Consider the following 19,532-nt stretch of genomic DNA (forward strand, 5'->3'; position numbering starts at 1 on the left):
CCGCTGAGGTTGTTTGCATTGATCAAATACTCCAGAAGAGTACTTGACTGAATCGGGAATTGATTTTTTAATAATTTTTTCGTTGCCCAATTTGAACGAAACTTGATACTGCACACTGTAGGAGAATGGTGAGTAAGCTGGCCCTAAAACTTTTGTGCTATTGTGTACCGTTTTGGTTGGCTGTATTTCAGGAGCATACATACATGCATACATACATGCATACAAGATGAGAGTTTTAGTAATATATAGATAGATGATCCCCAATGGCGAGTTTAGGTTTTGTGCTTGGGGTCATTTCGCCGCATTTTGTGCTTGTCCCTTTGATATTTTCATTGATCCGAAACATTTTGTGTATTTACATCAGTGTTGTAACGATCCATCACAAATATTCCAAAATCTTCAGCTTTTCTTTGGAATCACTGGGTGATAGGCCTGAGGCCTTTTTGTCAAGTAGCTCGATATTCCCAAATTTTCCTGTGGAGAATGTAAATTTATGGTTGGACACTGCGAGCTGTGGATAGATTAACCGGTTTTTCCTCGACCATTACATTGACTGGAGTAAGGCTTGGTGGTATATCTCACAATATGAGAACATCCTTAATCTCAAGTGAACCCCACCCCCTCCCCCTAAAAAAATTTCTGGATCCGCCCCTGCTGTCTATAAAACACCGGAATGATAGTTTATAGCTGGTTCGGGATTCGAACACAGGCTAGCGAAGCAAAAGCAGCATCGAAAGCGGCGGCCAACGCACAGACAGACACGCACTTCAAGTTATATAATAGATGTGTTAATACTTTATTTATTTACTTTTCGACGCATACTGTGAGCTAAAAAGGCTACTGCTGTGATTTTGCTTTGTTTATGACCTTATTGCTGTTCAAATTTAGGATCTTCATTAAAAAAAAAAATTCAAAAAGTTGCAAAAGAAAGAGAAAGGAGTGAAAACCCTGCTCGGTGCAGTGGTTCTAATCAGAGGCCATGGTTGCCTCGCAACCCGTCAGACCGCAGAGTTATCTGTGCCTGGCGGCTTCGGGACCGGAGGTCGGGTAGAGGTCGGAGGAGCTCTCTCGTGATAAACCCAGACTCTGGATCCATTACAATATAATGTAAGATTAAAAGGGCCATTACAAAATGGGTTGCAATGTCCGTCCGTCTGTTAACATTTCAGCTTTTTTGCCTCTTCTCCCTTATTACTGGCCAGATTATTTTGATACTAACCATCAGAGCCACTCGGATCCATTTTTTAACGAGCAATTTGATGGCTTTCCCATCAAAATATATGTAGAGAACATAATGAGCATTGTGGAGCACTCCGTTGATATCCAGTGGGCCATGAGTGGAGTATTCACGTGGAATTCGTTCACGAAGGATAGCAGGTGAAATTTGACACAAATACTCCATGGGTTACCTATCTGATATCAAGAGGAGTACACAACGTCAGTTCGGGTTTATATTTATGCCATGATCGCTAAAATTCGATCTTTTTTGGATGGAAAACATCTTGGATCTTCAGCACAAAACTTGCCCAATCAGTGACATCACAGTAGCAATTAGGCACTCCAATATGGCTACCGTGAGTTTCACATTCCACTGTAGGAAATGACCAGCATGTCCGTTCTATTAAATACTGTTGGACCCCGTTATTCATGGATTGGCTATTCACGGACCTGTGTATTCGCCGGTCATAAAGTGTGACCTTTTTTGACATTCGTGGGGTTTTTTATTTATTTATTTATTTTCACACTTCAGGAATGCTGGTCTCCAAACCCTAACCCCCTGAAGATCCTTCTGGAAAATTGGAAATCAGCCAACATAACAGCATTTCATAAAAAGGAGCAAAAGTGTATCCCCTTAACTACAGCCCAATTAGCTTACTGTCCTTCCAATTATCAGCAGAGTAATGGAATCCATCATCGCAATTCACATAAAATCATTCATTTTCTCCAACAGCCTCATCTTATGTCATCAATTGGGATTCAGACCGAGTCACTTTACCTTTAACGTGCTGCTTCTACTCTCCCAACAATGGCAGAAGATCTCAATGTCAGACATGAGATGAGGACTGTCTCTCTGGACATATTTCTCTGGACATACAGTATGGCATCCTTCCTTGCTCTGCAAACTGTCTGCCCTAGATGTTTGTGAAGTTTGTGAAGTAGTTTGTGAAGCAATCCAAGGCCAACTCCACTCTTGGATGACTGACTTCCTCCACTCTCACAGTCATGTTGTGGCTTTCAACGAAACCCTTTCTTCTCCTCTCCCTCTTAAGGCAGGATTACCCAAGGCAGTGCTCTCAGCCCCATCTTATTCCTAATCTTCATCAATGATCTCTCTGACTCTAAAAAAATCCTCTTTATCTCTTTGCTGATGACTCCATTCTCAGCCATGACATCTCTCATCCTTCTGACAGATAGGCAGCAGCCTCTTCCCTTTCCTCAGACCTTGACAAAATCACAAACTGGTCAAACACAATTTTGTTTGTGTATTCATATTGTCCACTCTTTGCATTTACCTTTACCCCTCATCATTACCTGCATCCCTTGTTTGTCTGTGTACGTCCTCCCTCCGCCATGCTTGTGTTTTCTCCTTTCTCCTGCTGTTCCCTTTGTTATGTTGTGTCCTGATTTTTTCTGTGTAATCGCTCTTTGACGAACCTAGACCATATATTTCAAAAAAATTTAATGTTAGTACACCCCCCAAGTACAAGTCTTCCTTTTGGTGATGGACAAGACAAACTATCAGTAGTAATGGCAGCTCAAAGAGTGTGAAAGGGGTAATCAGATCATATGTTTAATAAAGGTTTACCACGTTGGCCCACTAATACCTCATTATTGTCGATAACCGCCTCGACAATCCGATATAATCATTCGATCATGTCCCCTACCGTTGGAGTCTTAGATGTGACCAAATCATTTGATTTATAAAGTTTATCTGTGGAATATTTACAAGGTTTCTTTCAATATAACAACTGGATTATTTAAGGTGATATGATATTGAGAAATATGTATTTTTAAAAAGATTGTGAACATACTCTTTATCTCGTGTTTTACTGAAACATGACGTTTTCTTACGCTTTGTGTTTAGATCCAGAATTATGAGCTCACCAAGAAGCTCGGGCAAGGAGGCTTTGGAGCCGTTTACCAAGCAAGGAATATCTGCTCCAACGATGAGGTATGGAAAAGTGACGAGTAGTGCTTTGAAGTGTAAAGGTGGTTCGTGTTCATGAAGGTTTAAACAAAAATCTACTCTGCCTGTACCTGTAAATTCATTCATTATCCCACGCACACACAAAAAAGCGGGGTTAAACAATGCTTCACTTCTCTGTTTGTGTTTATATCTACAAATGTCTGTTTACGATTGAAGAACAACTTTATCTCAATTGAATATTATAATTTAAACATGAATCAGAAGACCAACCTGCAGTTTTACAGGATTTACTTTAGCTTTGAATTCATCCCAATCACGCGCATGCGCAGAGATGAGGGACATCAATTTTAAGCGGTGAAGCCCTTCGATATTTGGCTATGTCCTTCCTTCCGTCCATCTGTTGGTCAAAAAAGAAGAAGAAGAACCTCTCAAACCCACCATGTTTAATTCTAAAGGGTAATTATAAAGGGTAATTATAAAGGGTAATTCTAAAAGGTAATTCCAAAGTGTAATTCTAAAGAGTAATTCTAAAGGGTAATTTGAAAGGGTTATTTTCAAGGGTAAGTCTGAAGTATAATTCTAAAGGGTAATTCCAAAGGGTAATTCTAAAGGGTAAGTTTAAAGTGTAATTCTAAAGCGTAATTCTAAAGGGTAATTCAAAAGTGTAATTCTAAAGGGTAATTCTAAAGGGTAATTCTAAAGTGTAATTCCAAAGGGTGTTTCTAAAAGGTAATTCTGAAGTGTAATTCTAAAGGGTAACTCTAAAGGGTAATTCAAAAGGGTAATTTTCAAGGGTAATTCTAAAGTGTAATTCTAAGGGATAATTCTAAAGGCTAATTCTAAAGGGTAATTCTAAAAGGTAATTCTAAAGGGTAATTCTAAAATGTAATTCTAAAGTGTAATTCTAAAGGCTAATTCTAAAGGGTAATTCTAAAAGGTAATTCTGAAGGGTAATTCTAAAGGGTAATTCTCAAGGTAATTAATTCTCAAGGGTAATTCAAAAGGCTAATTCTAAAGTGTAATTCTAAAAGGTAATTCTGAAGTGTAATTCTAAAGTGTAATTCTAAAAGGTAATTCTGAAAGGTAATTCTAAAAGGTAATTCTAAAAGGTAATTCTGAAGGGTAATTCTAAAAGGTAATTCTAAAGGGTAATTCTAAAAGGTAATTCTAAAGGGTAATTCTAAAGGGTAATTCTGAAGGGTAATTCTAAAAGGTAATTCTAAAGGGTAATTCTAAAGGGTAATTCTAAAGGGTAATTCTAAAGGGTAATTCTAAAAGGTAATTCTGAAGGGTAATTCTAAAGGGTAATTCTAAAGGGTAATTCTAAAGGGTAATTTTCAAGGGTAATTCTAAAACGTATTTCTCAAGGGTAATTCTAAAGGATAATTCGAAAGGGTAATTCTTAAGGGTAACTCTGAAGGATAATTATATGGGGTAATTATAAAGGGTTGTTCTTAATGGCAATTCTTAAGGGTATCTCTCAAAGATAATTCTATGAGGTTCAAAAAGGTAATTCTTAAAGATTTGAAAGGGTAATTCAAAAGGTTAATTCTCGAGGGATCTGAAAGGTAATGATAAAGGGTAATTCTAAGGGCTAATTCTAAAGAGAGATTCTAAACTTTAGAATTAGATCCTCTAAACTTTAGATCCCCAAACTTTGGAATCTGAAGGGTTCCATTTGTTTCCAGGCTTTGCCTATTTCATATTAAAAATGCTAAACTAAACCACTTCCTTCAGACATGGGTATGATTTATTTATTTATTTATTTATTATACTTTGCCTGTCTGGCAGTCAAACAAAATTAAAAATCATTTCAAACAGGAAACATTGTTTTTAAGGACGTCATAAAGTACACAAACAGACACGAAGAAATAATGTAATGTATTAAATAAGGTGGTGTAAAAGATGCTGCATCAATGGCGGTAAATTTCCAAAAAAAATTTTTCCTGGAGAACTCTTTCACCTTTTTCACCTGCCAACAAATCACCTTTTTGGAACTTTCAAAGCCATTCCATTTACCGGAAGTTGTACAAAATATTACGGCATTTTACATCATCAAGACCAATCAAATTTGCTGCTCACAGACCCTGTCCATGTCTTTTTTTTTTCTCTCAAGACTGTGGGGGTGAGGGGATGGTGGATGGGCAATGTTTATCATGAGCTTACCACTTTGCCATCAAGTCCTTCCTTTAATTTTCTGTGAAGTGCATTTAAATGAGTGTAAATGTGGCAAAGTTCATCTCAATTTTTTATTTTTTTTTGATAAACCTTCGTGCATTTACAAACTCATCTCTTTTTACTAATTTTTTACTGTACCTTTTGTTGATAGAGCCTAATGCCTTGTTTGACTGTTACCATAGATAAACATGTTATCATGTTTTGCTGATTTAGCAAGGTGTGCACGATACTTGTGAGAAGTCAATTGTTGTAAATAACACCCCTCAAAGCTTTGTACCTATTAATGACAAGCTTTTACTTGTCTGTCTCTTCCAGTTTGCTGTGAAAGTTTCGCTCAACGATGACTGGAACAAAGTGAGTCTATTTCATGATGTATTGGGTTAGAGTGTATATCACAGTATCATATGACTTGATACCTAACTTACGTTCATGATTTGCACCTACCTGTAGGTGGAAAATAAATGTATTCCCAAAGCTGATCTCATGTTTGTGGCACTAATTAAAATGTCATCTTCTCCTTCAGTATCACACAAAGATAAACATTTCTGACAAAGAACGGTACTTAGACAAACTCTTCTCATGTTCCATATTCAAAGGAGAGTAAACGGTTCCATGTAATATACTCGTGGGGTTAATATCTCAGGTGTGGGGACTGGCTTGACAGCCGAGACTCCAGAGGTATGTGCACTCACCTCTGAGCTATTAAGTCTAGGTTCGAGTCTCATTCCAACCAAAAACTGTCATCCCAGTGCCTCACATGCAGGACGAGGAATCAATGTGTGCACCGTCCATTGGAAGGACGTTGTCCCATCTGCCAGCAGTAGTTGTTGGTGGACGTTGATGATCCCACAGTGTTTTCGTGAAGAGATGAATTATCACTGGCCTGCATTATCACCTGAATGCCGGACTATAGTAATTCAGATGATAATGCAGGACTATAGGAATAGTCCTGCATTAACACCTGAACAAATTACAAACTCCTCTCACCTTGAGCAGAACGTCAGGCTTGACCATCCGGTTCGAGAAAGTCTTGGTCCAAAAACTTCCCCTTGCTGACCCTGCAATGAGATGGGATTAATTGGGGAAGTTGTAGTTATGGGAGTCTAGTCATTCAATTGTGTCTTTAAAAAACAAAATCGCTGGTTTCTCACACAAAGTAGGATCAAGAGTCCATTCCACTCAGCAAATTCTCCCATTATATTTGGTCTGACACCCCATTGAGTCATTCCAACAACTTTATGTGAACACCGTGCATAAAACTCGAGGAAAGCTGATACACAAGGATGTGGGATATCAGATGAGTTCATTTCATTTCACATGATGTTACTTTATTACAAACATTGCTCTCTCTTTCTCTTTTTTGCAGTTTTCAAATGAAGCCTCAATCATGTCATCATTAAATCATCCAAACATCAGTAAGTGAAGGTTTCATTCCAATGGACAAACTGTAATAATCAATGTGGTGATGTTATGCTTGTGTCATCACTGGTGGTCACTGACAAGTGGACTTCATAACCAGTGGTCTTTGAAATGTTTTTTTTCATGAAATAATTGCAGAAAATATGGATAAAACCTTTGGTATTTCCATTCTTTTTTTGCTATATATCATCAAAAATGGCTCAACTAACGAATCTACTTCTATCCATGGTTCAGCAAACTTTTTTCTCACACAGACCAAAATGATAATGTCTCAAAGAGATTTTTTTAAACATATTTTATGAAATCATAAAGTAATAGGATTACAGAATGGTGCAGAGGTGGTTCACTTACCTTGGAGCTACCTTGTCTGGGTTTGATTCCCGACCTGATTATAAACTGTGAGAAAGATGCTTTACAGGCAGGGTGTTGCACCACAAAGTTCTCCGTCCCTGGGATACATATTATGCTCGGTGTCCCATCTACTAGCATTAGCTGAAGGATGTTAAAGACCCTTAGTATTGCCAACCTATGGCTGTTTATCCATACTTTGTCCTTTTAAGTGCTGAGTGTCAAGCAAGGAAGCAGCATGTACCATTGTTAAAGTCTTCGGTATGACTTGGACGGGTTTCAACCATCGACCTTCCAGACTCAAAGTGGACACTTTTCTTTTCTTTCTAAAAAGTCGGCCATCTTGTGTTGTACACACCTCTCAGGGGTCTTAGGACAGTTGCTCTGCACTGGGAGTGTCAAAGGATCCATGGTCTCATGATAATGATAATGACTTTGCACAGGTGTTCCAAGGACTCAGGATCACATGACAGTTACAAGAGGATGATAATTGATGATCTCATGGGTCTTAAGACATAGTTACTCTGCATCCAGTAGATCCACAGCAGGACATTTCAATACCAAGGTGCACAAGTGGCACTGATGCAAACTGCTTTCCCATTCAAAGGAATGTCCAGAACATGCATTATGTAGAACTTAATGCTGGGTATCTCAGCAGATGAGCTGTATCATTCACAGGAAAAAAAAGGGGGTGGAAGGGGGAATTTGTAGGCCTCACCATAACTTATGGTTCTTATCACAAAGTTACTGTTCACTTGACTGATGTATTCAATGTAATGTCAATTTTCAAATTGTGCATTTTGCTTATTATATAGTTTCTTTTATGCTGCACTCTGCCATCCCCACCTAGTTCGACTATATGATGTTAACAAGACGGACAAAATGATGTACATGGTAATGGAGCTTGCACGTGGAGGTATGTTACTTCATAATTCTTCAATTCTTCAGGTGTGATGTCTGTCCTAATTCACTGTGGATTATAGATAGCTTTTCACTGTATGGCTTTGCCACGTCATTTATGCAATGAGTGGACCTTTTGGTGAGTGCCAGGTCTGGTGGAGTTTGTTCAAGCATATTCTACATCAATATAAATAATACCACGATGTCTGTTTTTGTTTCCCCATCTCCTCTCTCACTCCTTCATGGATGGTCACCAATCTTCATCGGCATCAATAACAATGTCTTACAATTCTGCTTATGGCATCTTAGTTTACTTCCAACTTCTATTCCGGTCAGCCTGGCTGAAAACACACTTTTCTCAAAGTGTTTGCCATGCTGGATTATTTATTTGTATGCAGCCTCTGGCTACTTGGATGCATCATTTTCTGAGGGTACGGCTGTGCTGCTAATGCAATGCCCCCTGTTACCAATTTCACCGACTTCGGAAAGATGGCAGACTGAGTCAACCTGCCGAGTGTTAATTCAATGGAAAACAGGGGCTTTAACTCAATACCCTAAGATCTGCAGCCAGCCCCCCGAACCGTTAAGCCAACACCAGGCTTGCCATGCTGTATGACATCACGGCATTCATTGGGAAGCGCTGATGATGCCAGCCTGTCATGAGTGATGTTCTTGTTTTCCATACCATCCTTTCACCCATCACCCTGCTGTTTTTCATAACATTCCAATTGAGGCGATAAACAAACAATTATTTCATTCAATGCTGCTTGTACAATTAAACTCAAGGGAGTATTTCGTTGTCGCATTATCGGAAAGTAATAATTGCTGCACAATGTCTGCTGAAAAAACAAAAGGAGATTAAAAACCTTTTGTTCTGAGTATGAAACCCATTTTACGCAGACACACACATACACACAATTTCTGAAGGACTTGATTACACGATATTGTATTGAATCAAAAAGAATGTCCTGTCTTGTATTCCCAACGGAGCCCACGGGTCAGGATGATGTGATTCCAGGTGAAATTTCAAAGCGGCATTTTAGAGTCATGCAATATGAAACAAAACAAGAAAAAGGGCAATCAGAGATTGGCAGACCCTCACCAGAAATTATTTTGTGTGGTGTTTGTGTAGTTTTGGGTGGTGGATTTTGTATGGCGTTTGCGCACTGGTGTATTACATAATTAATAAGAAACATAATTAGAACTGCCACATTATGACTGTGATGTGATGTCAGTGATGATTGGGTACCAAGTGATGACCAAGTACCAACACGTCCCACTTTGATACAACCCTGCTTTGATCAGACACCTGACCCTGACCCATGACATTTAAAAAATTATTATTCAATTGAAATGAGAATGGGATTAAAAGTAAATTAAATTCAAATCAAATGGAAGACCAAATAGGAAGAGTCCTGCATTGGAATAATCAGAAGGAACCCAAACAAGCAAAAAGCAAAGATGAAGTCATCAGGAGGAACTTGGGTAGGATTTTCACTTCAGCTGCTACTCCTCTACCCTTCCGATGAAGTCCGATGATCACTACTAGATCATAAATTTGAAATTTCACATAGATTAATTAAGTCGTTCCAAAGAAAACGTGATTTTATATTTTGTTCAATCCAATAAGGCTGCCAAATCATATGACCTATCAATTATTCCTCAAAAGATTTGCACACATATGGCTTGCGAAACATTTTTGTGAAGTTTCCCTTCGATCTGTCCAGCTGTTCTGGAGAAGAAGATTTTTATAGGTTTTAGGGTAAATCCAATATGACTGCCAAATCATGTGACCTATGACATCCTATGTGTGAAACTTTTGTTCCTCATGGATAGGCGGGCATACGCGTAAAGTTTCGCCTTGATCTGTTCACCCACTTCAGAGAAGAAGATTTTTTAAAGGTTTTTTTTTTTTAACAACGTGGCTGTCGAATCACATGACCGATGACATCATCAAAAAATTCTGTGGACCATTTTATCCCAAGATGACCCTCAAAATTTTTCATACTGACCAGATGTAGCATTCTACATAAGCAATTTTGACATCATAATGAAGGCACCTATGACATCATAAAAGCACACATATTCCCCATGAGGAGTACTTGTTATGTGCCAAGTTTCAATTTTTTTCCTTGGTACAGTTTCAGAGATACAGAGGTCCAAAGTTTTTCCGTTTTCCAACATGGCTACTACACCACGTGACTTATGACATCATACTTATCAGTAAAATATTCTACTTGAGCAGTCATTCCAATGGTGAAACTTTTGTCTCAATCGGACAAGCGGTTGCAATGAAAAACATTAAAGTTATGTTCAGACAAACAAAAAACAGACAAACAAATGAACCCAAATGCAATACCCTCTCCATTGACGAGGGTAATAATTTTACACATTGACAAAATAATGAAGTACCCCATTTATAGCAAAGTGGTTTACTTCATCACGGAGTCAGGCAGACGAGTATCAGGAGCCATTAAAGTGGTGGCCACTTGTAACAGCTTCTATGCCCTTTGAGTGGCTACAATGTTAAAAAATAAATTATGTCTTTGCTTTGATGATACACCATGGATTGTGTGACCATCCAACCCATTCCCCCAAAACACTTTTCCCTGTTTTTGACTCAACAAGCTCTTCTCTCTCATCGGTGATCCTCCAAAATCCCGAGTGCTATACGTGATTGTTGTCGAATCTGTATATTTCACCTAATGCTTTCAGTCACTCATGGCATCTGTATGATTACCTGTACAGGTGATCTGTTTGATTATTTGGAGAATCATACACCCATGACTGAAGAACAAGTGAGACCAATTATTCATCAGGTGAGCTGAGCCTATGTTGATGGCATTCGTGATTTGTGATGTTTATCGTGTGGTTTAAAAGCAGGATATTTTAAATGAATAAAATTTGTTGGAAACTCCTATTTGCATAACCACCCATTAAGTCAGTCCTTTCTTTCCAGGTGGCAACCGTGTTAAACTTCATACACAGAAACAACATCGTGCATGGAGACATAAAGGTAAAATGAATCTGCACAAAACATGATAATCAGAGAAGGACATTGCTTAAAGACTCGGGAGAGGTTTTTATGTGGGGAAAGAGGAAAATTATTGAGAAATGATGGAAAGCTTTACTGGTATTGCTTAATGTGGGCTTCTTCGTATGATGATGTGTGTAACAAGGAGAGTGAGCACCATTAGAGGCCTTTTAAAGGTTGGTTCACGTTTACAGCTATTCACTGGACAAGCTCACGGTAATTGTCTTAAAGTGCAGTGAAACTTAGTGCAGAGGAACTCTGTTTTCTCAAACGTTTAGGGAGGAAACATTGTGTTTGTGCACCAGTATGATATCATACTATCATGTCAGACAGGCTCCGTCAACATGGGCCATCTGCGTCAGCATCTTTCGACCCGCGAATTGCTGAACTGTTTCTAATTACGACTGCGTTCACTTTAATTTACAACCTCACCGTTCCCCAAGTTCGCCCAAACAAACTGAAATTGATGGCACACGCACAGGAGGCAGATGGATGGAAGACATTTTCTTACCTTTGAAAGGGTTTATTTATTATGAATATTGGGGGAAATGTGGATGAGATGAGTAGTTCGGAACAAACCATGCGAATAAAAAGACACAATGTGGGAGAGGGGAATATGCAAACTTATATACAAATTAATAAATAAAGGGCAAATCCTAATCCACACTAGGCGACACAGATCGCACTTATACAAACATTGGAAATGCAGCCGAGGACTTTCCTTTGGCGATGCGTGGGGTGCAGGGTGATGGTGTAGCTCAGCAACAGTGTCCAAGTCTCAGAGAGCCGTGCTCCCTGAGCAATGATGAAAGGGAGCCAGTGATGAAGTGAGCCAGTGAGAGTCAGCCCAAAGACGAGGCAAAACAGAGAAAGCAGAAAGCGGCCTTTTTTGTTCTCAAAAGGTTCCACTCATGACCCTCTCTCTTGGCACTTCTCATTCACCCTCGAGTCCTCTGGCATGCAGGCAGCTCAAGTGTGCCCTTTCTCTCGACCCCTCTATGTCCTTCTGGGTGAAGTCCTCCTCCAGGCCGCCCTGCCCACAGGGTGGCCCCAATAAAATAAATGTCTTTCCCTGCTTCTGAGCCGTACAGCGCATCATGCCATCATGGCTTGCACACATTGGCTTGAAACATCGTGATGGCCCTTTGAAGCGTGTGGCACGTGTGCCTTTTTGTGATGTAAAGTCCTCACCTGGCCCCACCCACAAACAAGAGGCAATTACCCTGACTATCCTATCTATAAATTACATACACTGCCTCCTCAGCATCACATGTAACAAATCCAGTGTGACCACTCCTTGGCTTTTTTCACATGATCTTGGCTATTCGTTGTTCACCTTGGTGTCTTGGTTTTCTATAGGTTTTCTTGGCGTATAGGTTTTCTATTATCATCGCTTTTCCGAAACGTTGTGAATTCTTGGCTTTTTTCTTGGCTCACCTTGCATTAATGAAAATGAGGAGTGGTCACACTGAACAAAACAACTTACTTTCGTAGGTCCCTGATACATGGCAATATAACCTACTCGAAACACAAGGACCATGTTACACTTATCACAATCTACCTATGGACCCCCCCCTTTTTTCCATGTAACAATACTTTTTTGGTCAACTCAATTCAATAACATTTACTGATTCAACTTCAATACAGTAGAAAGCAGGTTAACAGTAACAGAAAAGCGGTACAAGTGGCAACAGAAAAGAGGCAATAGAAAAGAGGTACAATGAGTCCCAGAAAGTACATTGCTTGTGTTGGGCATGCCATAACAGACACATAATTACAAACTGGACAAGGGCCAATTTCATAACATAGGCAATAAACTTTGGTATAAAGGTAGGTAGTTTGGCAAAATCAATTTGTAATTTGAGGCAACACAGGAAGAATGGGGTAGAATGGGAGCAGCTGTACATTACGTTATGAATTGTAGCATGAGATCAAACATTTGTTCAACATATACGTGAAATTTTTCAACGAGGGGGAATATTTTAAACCATCTGTCAAATCATTCCAAAGTGTTGGGACAGAGAAGTGAAAGTTATGCTGGAAAGATACAGTTCTATGTTCAGGGAGATGAATATGAGACATTGATCTGGAAGTATATCGGTGAATGTCATAATTAAAATTGAACAAGTTACACAAATGAGAAAGGTGGTGCCCTTGCTACGAGCTGCTTCCCCGTCCTCTCTGATCACCTGTCTCTGATGTCCTCTTCTTCCTCCTCTCACTCACCCTCAGTCCATCAATCCTCAGCCTCGGGGCGTGACTTCACCCGCCGTCACCCTTGGAGACGGCACTTCTTGCCTACTTGGTCATGTTATGATAACGCAATTCTTCCATGATTTTTAATACAAAAACATAGGAAAAAGTCACAGGGGGGCAATTACATACTGTGGGAACTTATCCTTAATCCCTATCTAACTGACATCACACCACAACCCCCCCCCCCCATGTGGTGACATGTAACACATAAGCTTACAGTCTCCCTACTTAATTACATCGAGATATCTCCTACACGTCCACGAACCAAACAACTCTATTCTCAATCATAACTTTCCTATTAAATGCCTCCATCTAACCCCACAACCGCAACGCAGCCCCCCCCTCCCCGGAACTGTAGCTCCTGTAAGGTTCAATGCAGGCATTACCATTCCAGCCCTACCACTCACCGACTCACACCTAATTAGCCGATGAAATAAATGAGGAGGTACAGGTTAGTGACATGGATTCAGTGAACCTTTCCTCACACACTCATACATAAACCCATTATCAATCAATCATTCTAACCCTGCAAGACCATGGCTCAAATGTTATTACACACATGTGTGATCCTCAACTAAGCAGTTTGGAGGTACCACACAACAAAAATGGTGGGGGCGCTTCTGGTTGTGGTGCCCGTAGTCCAAAAACAAGTCACCCGACTTACGACCTCTTTGCCCCCCCCCCCTCAACTATTCTGACCTTGACAGCCAAACAGCTCTTTTGCTGTTCTCCTCACCATGTAGAGTCTCCACACATCCAGGCTCTCACAGCATTATACAGGTCGCCAGGGGTTTCCTTACCACTGTTCACCCAAATCAGACCCTCCTCTCTGACGGGTCTCCATTTCTCCACACCATCCAAGCTCTCTCACAGCCGCATACACTACCAGCTGTCAGGGACAAATGACCTCAGGGGGAGCCGCAGTCATCGCTCCTCCAAGGCTTGATCCATTCCTGCAGACCCACATATCTTCCCCACCCATACAATCCAACATCTCATTTCCTCCCCCGCTGTCATTCAATTATATCAAACATTGAAATGCAAAATGTTGATCGTGTTCCTGCACTACCATGACTTGCTTACGTGTTATAATCTGCATTCACTCTCCAAACACAATTCAATTCTTAACACATAACAGACATCAACACTACAAGACACCACAAGACAATTTCCAAACAAATCCCTTTACCAACCATTGAATCACTCTCGCCCACTCCCATACCAATTACCCATGTCCCAATTTCTAAGCAAAACTGAACCCTTGGGACAGTAACATCAAAACACTTTTCCCTCAGTGTAAGTCGTCACAGGTTGGTCGGGTCGAAGAGTGTCATCCACCCCTTCTAATTTTCTTTGCACCCTTTTAATCCACCCCTGTGGATTTGTTGCTTTCAATCTCCCTGGATCCCATACTTTCTTCATTTATTTATTTTAATTTGCCTATTATTCCAAAATCTTGTTGATCACTCTGGCTTGTGATTGGGGGTGATCGTAGACTTCAAGCACACCCTCGATGAGGTGACAAAGAATCAGATCAGCCACAAGAACTGTGTCCATAAACATTCTTGCGAGAGGCAGCAGGATCGATGCCTACACCCCCCCCCCCTCCAGGATCTGATAGACCCAAATTTCTCTCATCCACTCCCAGAAGCCTGCACCCACCTCCAGGATCTGGTAGACCTATATTTCTCACATCCTGTGTCTTGTCAGCGAAGAGTTTTTGCAATAGCTGGAGTTCTTCTACACTCTGCTGTGATTGTTCATCAAGTTCCGACTTTCTTCCCGCCGACGTCTTTTCAAGCTCTGTCATTCTCTGAGCTTCGCGCTTGAGTGACTGCAATTCAGCACGCAATGCTCTGTTCTCCTGATGTAAGCTCTCTATCAGTAGAGATTCCTTACAAAGCTCAGCACAGGTCTCATAGCCAACAAGTCCAGTATTCCAGGGACATCAGCAGAAATGGAAGGTGGACTTTAAATTGCAAAGGAAATACTTTAATTCGCTAACCTTTGGGAAACATATGTTTGTGATGTCTGGGTATCTTAAGAAATTGCTATTCTAGGTTGTGGATGTTGTGAAGCATCAACATATTGGCTGTATTAATGTAACCTTCACTTAATTGCATGGCATCCCCTCCCCCCACTTCCCTAGGTTGTGCTCATGCATTGCATGATTATGTTACGGTTTGGGGTTGTGGGGGGAGGGGGGGTGAGTTGATGTGGAACAGACATGATGGACAAATTGATGTCATATATGGAGGCATCGATTTTCACATGTCAGACATTTTTGTGTTTTAAGTTGATACTGCACATGCAATAAGTCGCATTTTTGTTAAACCATTCAGTGTTGTATTTGTATTCACCCAATGTCATCAAACCACTAGATCTTGTGGTGTGTTTATTTGCAGTTCGGGTAATGTGGCTTTTTTGGTGATTACATTTCATGTTATATAAAGTAAATAGAGAGAGTGCTTTGCAAAGGAATGGCGAGATGAGTTGAGTAAAGCAGGCATAAGATTCCTTTCTTAAAATGCAAACTTTATATCTTCCACACTTTGATCTCATCTTCGTCTGCTCCCCCCCCCCCCCCCAACAGCTCGAGAACATCATGTATAATGACCTCGGTGCCCTTAAGGTCACTGACTTCGGACTTGCACGTGCGTTTTCGCCTGACACACCGCTATTCGGAAGAACTGGAACGGTTGACTACATGGCACCAGAGGTGTTCAGAAGCGAGGGCTACAATGGTCCTGAAGTCGATGTGTGGGCCCTTGGGGTTCTCTTTCATGTGTTACTAGAGGGTTCTTTCCCGTTCGAATGGCGGATAATGAAGGTGAGTGTTCCCTCCTCACAATCATCTAAATCATCGTGATCATCTTTATAATGATGATCAAAGGGAATGTCTCTGTCTTGGTCATTCATAGTTAGGAGTATCTTCATCAGATTTAACATCAGCCCAGGTCAGTAAAATCGTTAGAATGAAAGAACAGTAACTGTTAAGAAACAATAATTTTACGGAAGAATGTCAGCATTGTAATGGAGAAAGAACAGTAGGATTGTATAATTTGTTCACTGCATGGTTTTTTTTTATCCTTGGTATATATTTAGAATGTAAAAATGATCAAATAATAAGAACAATTTTCAACAATAAAATGAGGTTTGGCGTGACCAGACTCAGAGGCATTGTGATTAGATCATCCGCTCAGAGTCTAGAAAGTCAGGCAGACTAATTCTGAACCTGGTCGTTTCATACCAAAGACTAAAAATGGTCCATCCTGATTCCTCGTTGGATGCTCAGCATATAGAGGACAGAGCAAAGATATATGCCATGGAATGACATCCCGTGGGGGAGTGTGGAATTTAGCTTTTATTACTCTGCCTACTGCGGATTTGGACAGTGGCTAATGAATTGGTGAATTAACAGATCGATCTCTTTACAGGTACTGGCATCAAACAATCATCCTTACGAGTACAAACCTCCCACTTCTGCTGGACACCAGTGTACTGCGCTTTTACAAGCCATGCTTTGCCATGACCCGGCAAAGAGAATTTCAATGACGGTGTGTGATCATAAAGCTGCTTCTGCTTTGTATATTTGATTTGAATTAACGATGGTTCAACCAAGACAGCAAAAGTTCACTTTTTGTGGAGTAAGCGGTTGTTGATCATCAAATGAGATGGTGTCTAAAGGTAATTATGCAATTTTCCGGATGTGGATATACCAAATTATTTTGCCTTGTAGGAGATCTTACAGGATCCATGGATGAAAAACGAGAGCCATGGGACGAAGAAACGTTCACATGATTTTGAAAGTGTGGATGAAACACCAAGGAAACGTATTTGTAAATGCAAAGGTACTCATTGATGCTCTGCATTGGCTGTCATTCTGCTGTTTAAAACATCATCTAATTCTTGTGCACCTCACAAGCAAGTTCCTGTTTCCAGATGCAATTTTTTGATTCATTCTGCTCGTTATTCACAGATCATTGCTTTAAAGGAATTGTCTGAAACATATTGAGCTTCTCCCCCCCCCCCCCCCACACACACACACAAAATACTTTTATGGAAGTTCATTTAATGTGGTGAAAGCACCAAGGAACAAGAAAAAGAGCAATCAGAGATTGAAAACCCTTGCCAGGACTTCTTTTGAGTGCATTTTTTAAATAGGATTCAGGGTAAATACATTATGGCTGCCAAACCATGTGACCTATGACATCATATATGTGAACCTTTTGTTCCTCATGGACAGGTGGTCGTACTTATAAAGTTTCGCCCCGATCTGTTCAGCCATTTCAGAGAAGATTTTTGAAGGTTTTTTTTTTTTTTAAACAATATGGTTGCAGAATCATGTGACCGATGACGTCAAGAACTTTTTTCTGTGGACCATTTTATCCCGAGATGACCCTCAAAATTTTTCATACTGATCAGATGTCGCATTCTATATAAGCAATTATGACGTTATATTGAAGGCACCTATGGCGTTATAAAAAGCACACATTCCCCATGAGGAGTCCTTGCTACGTACCAAGTTTCATTTTTTTTCCTTGGTGTGGTTTCAGAGATACGGAGGTCCAAATTTTTTCCCGTTTTTCCAATATGGCTGCAACACCACGTGACCTATGACGTCATTATTATCATTAAAATATTCGACATGAGTCATCACACCAATGGTGAAAATTTTGTCCCAATCCGACAAGCGGTTACGGATTAAAACATGAAAGTTCTGTGCGACCAAACAGACAAACAAATGGACCCAAATTCAATACCCTCTCTGAGTCCTTCGTCGAGGGTAAAAAGTACAAGTACTGCTGTTGGGGACAATGTTGGACCAGCTGAAGGGTATGCTGGGTCCCCAGTCTGGGGCTAAGTGGTGGCACTCCACATTGGGTGATGGGAGCAAGTTTTGAGTCACCTGTGCCTTACAGCATTAGGATTGGGCCAGCAGGTGATGCATCAGGGAGGAGCTCATGTACTTGAGTTTGTTTGTGACAGAGTTGGAAATGATGTCCACTTTCCTTGCCCTTTTGGTTTAGCATCTGCATTGCGTCACCACTGACATGCCCTGTGGATGAGTGCAAGTGCCTGTGTCACCGTTGTGAGGGTTATTACGAACCTCGCAGGCCGCAGCATTTGGCCGATCACGCGGGTGCCAAAAACTCCTTGTAAACTTGTGCTTAATCACTCTGGTGTTCCATGTTTTTCACATACACTCTTTGAGCATTCTCTTTTACCAACATTATGTGCCAAGTTACTGACACTTCCTGATAAACATCCTCAATTGATAATGACCATGCTTAGAGCCTCTTTACAGGTATTCAGTGTACCACGGTGAAGTAAAATCACCATTTTTGGTTCTTGGATCAGTTGATTTATGTTCCATGGTTGGGTATGTCAGACATTCTCGTTCTATGCATACTTTCCAAACTGTCGAGCTCATATAACACGATCACCAATCTTTAACTTGTCCAGAGATTGCAGAACTAACTCGGGCTTTCCCTTCGATTCAAACTTATATTTATTATTTGTCAAATTGTCGAAAATATAACTGACTTTTTGTGGTCACCATTTATTGCAATTTGAGTTTTACCTTGTACAAGTTTAGATAGTGATACGCTGCATTGAAATGATGGTCAGAGGAGTTGAGCTGCTCAGGGATCGGCCCAAGGCATAGGTTACATCTTCCAGTGAGAAGTGAGCTGCTTTGCAATGACTGCTTCACTGCCGGCCTTTGTCAGCTATGACCTGGAGAATGAGTTAGAAAGATAAAGTTAGGAATGAACACATGCAGGGAAAGAGTGGTCATGTACAATGCATAGACAATACCTTATAGAGAATCAGTTATTGAAAAGAACAAGTAATGAAGCAAGGCATTTGCTTGTGATTTTGAGCGTTCAACTTGTGCATCTTCCTCCCCCTCAAGGAATTGTTCAAAGCCATGAATCAGAACAGAATGACAAGAAATCAAAAGAGGAAAAGAAAGAACAGGGCGATAGCTCCTTAATTTACGGAATGGAGCAATCCTTAAAGAGAAGTGGACGGAAAGAAAAGAGAAAACGGGGAGATGAAAGGTCGAGCGAAGAGCAGAGTACCGACGAGACCAAGCCAAAAAAGGTAATGGATTTTTGAATGCTTGCGAGGTGTTTGGTCGTTTCCTGGTAGATATGTGTTTTTTGCTTCGCGCTTGTGCAAAACGGTCCCACATGATTATCCATAAGGTTGTACTTTTTAAACTGAGTGGTGCATCTTTTTCAT

The 19,532-nt window shown here is 40.4% G+C and overlaps 2 long non-coding RNA genes across 2 annotated transcripts; one reads left to right on the forward strand and one right to left on the reverse strand.

Annotated features, from left to right (window-relative positions):
* Positions 1 to 2,956: 2,956 nt before the first annotated feature.
* On the reverse strand, positions 2,957 to 19,219 carry LOC147016779 (uncharacterized). The gene is made up of 3 exons (XR_015049697.1): positions 18,868 to 19,219; positions 6,314 to 6,384; positions 2,957 to 3,545 (listed from the first exon to the last, which is right to left on the reverse strand). It is a non-coding gene; the product is annotated as an uncharacterized LOC147016779 (long non-coding RNA).
* On the forward strand, positions 6,693 to 10,815 carry LOC147016780 (uncharacterized). The gene is made up of 3 exons (XR_015049696.1): positions 6,693 to 6,741; positions 7,944 to 8,009; positions 10,742 to 10,815. It is a non-coding gene; the product is annotated as an uncharacterized LOC147016780 (long non-coding RNA).
* Positions 19,220 to 19,532: the final 313 nt, after the last annotated feature.

This window comes from Eptatretus burgeri, chromosome 11, assembly GCF_056783735.1.
Source record: "Eptatretus burgeri isolate ZD-2024b chromosome 11, Ebu_testis_v1, whole genome shotgun sequence".
Taxonomy (NCBI): domain Eukaryota; kingdom Metazoa; phylum Chordata; class Myxini; order Myxiniformes; family Myxinidae; genus Eptatretus; species Eptatretus burgeri.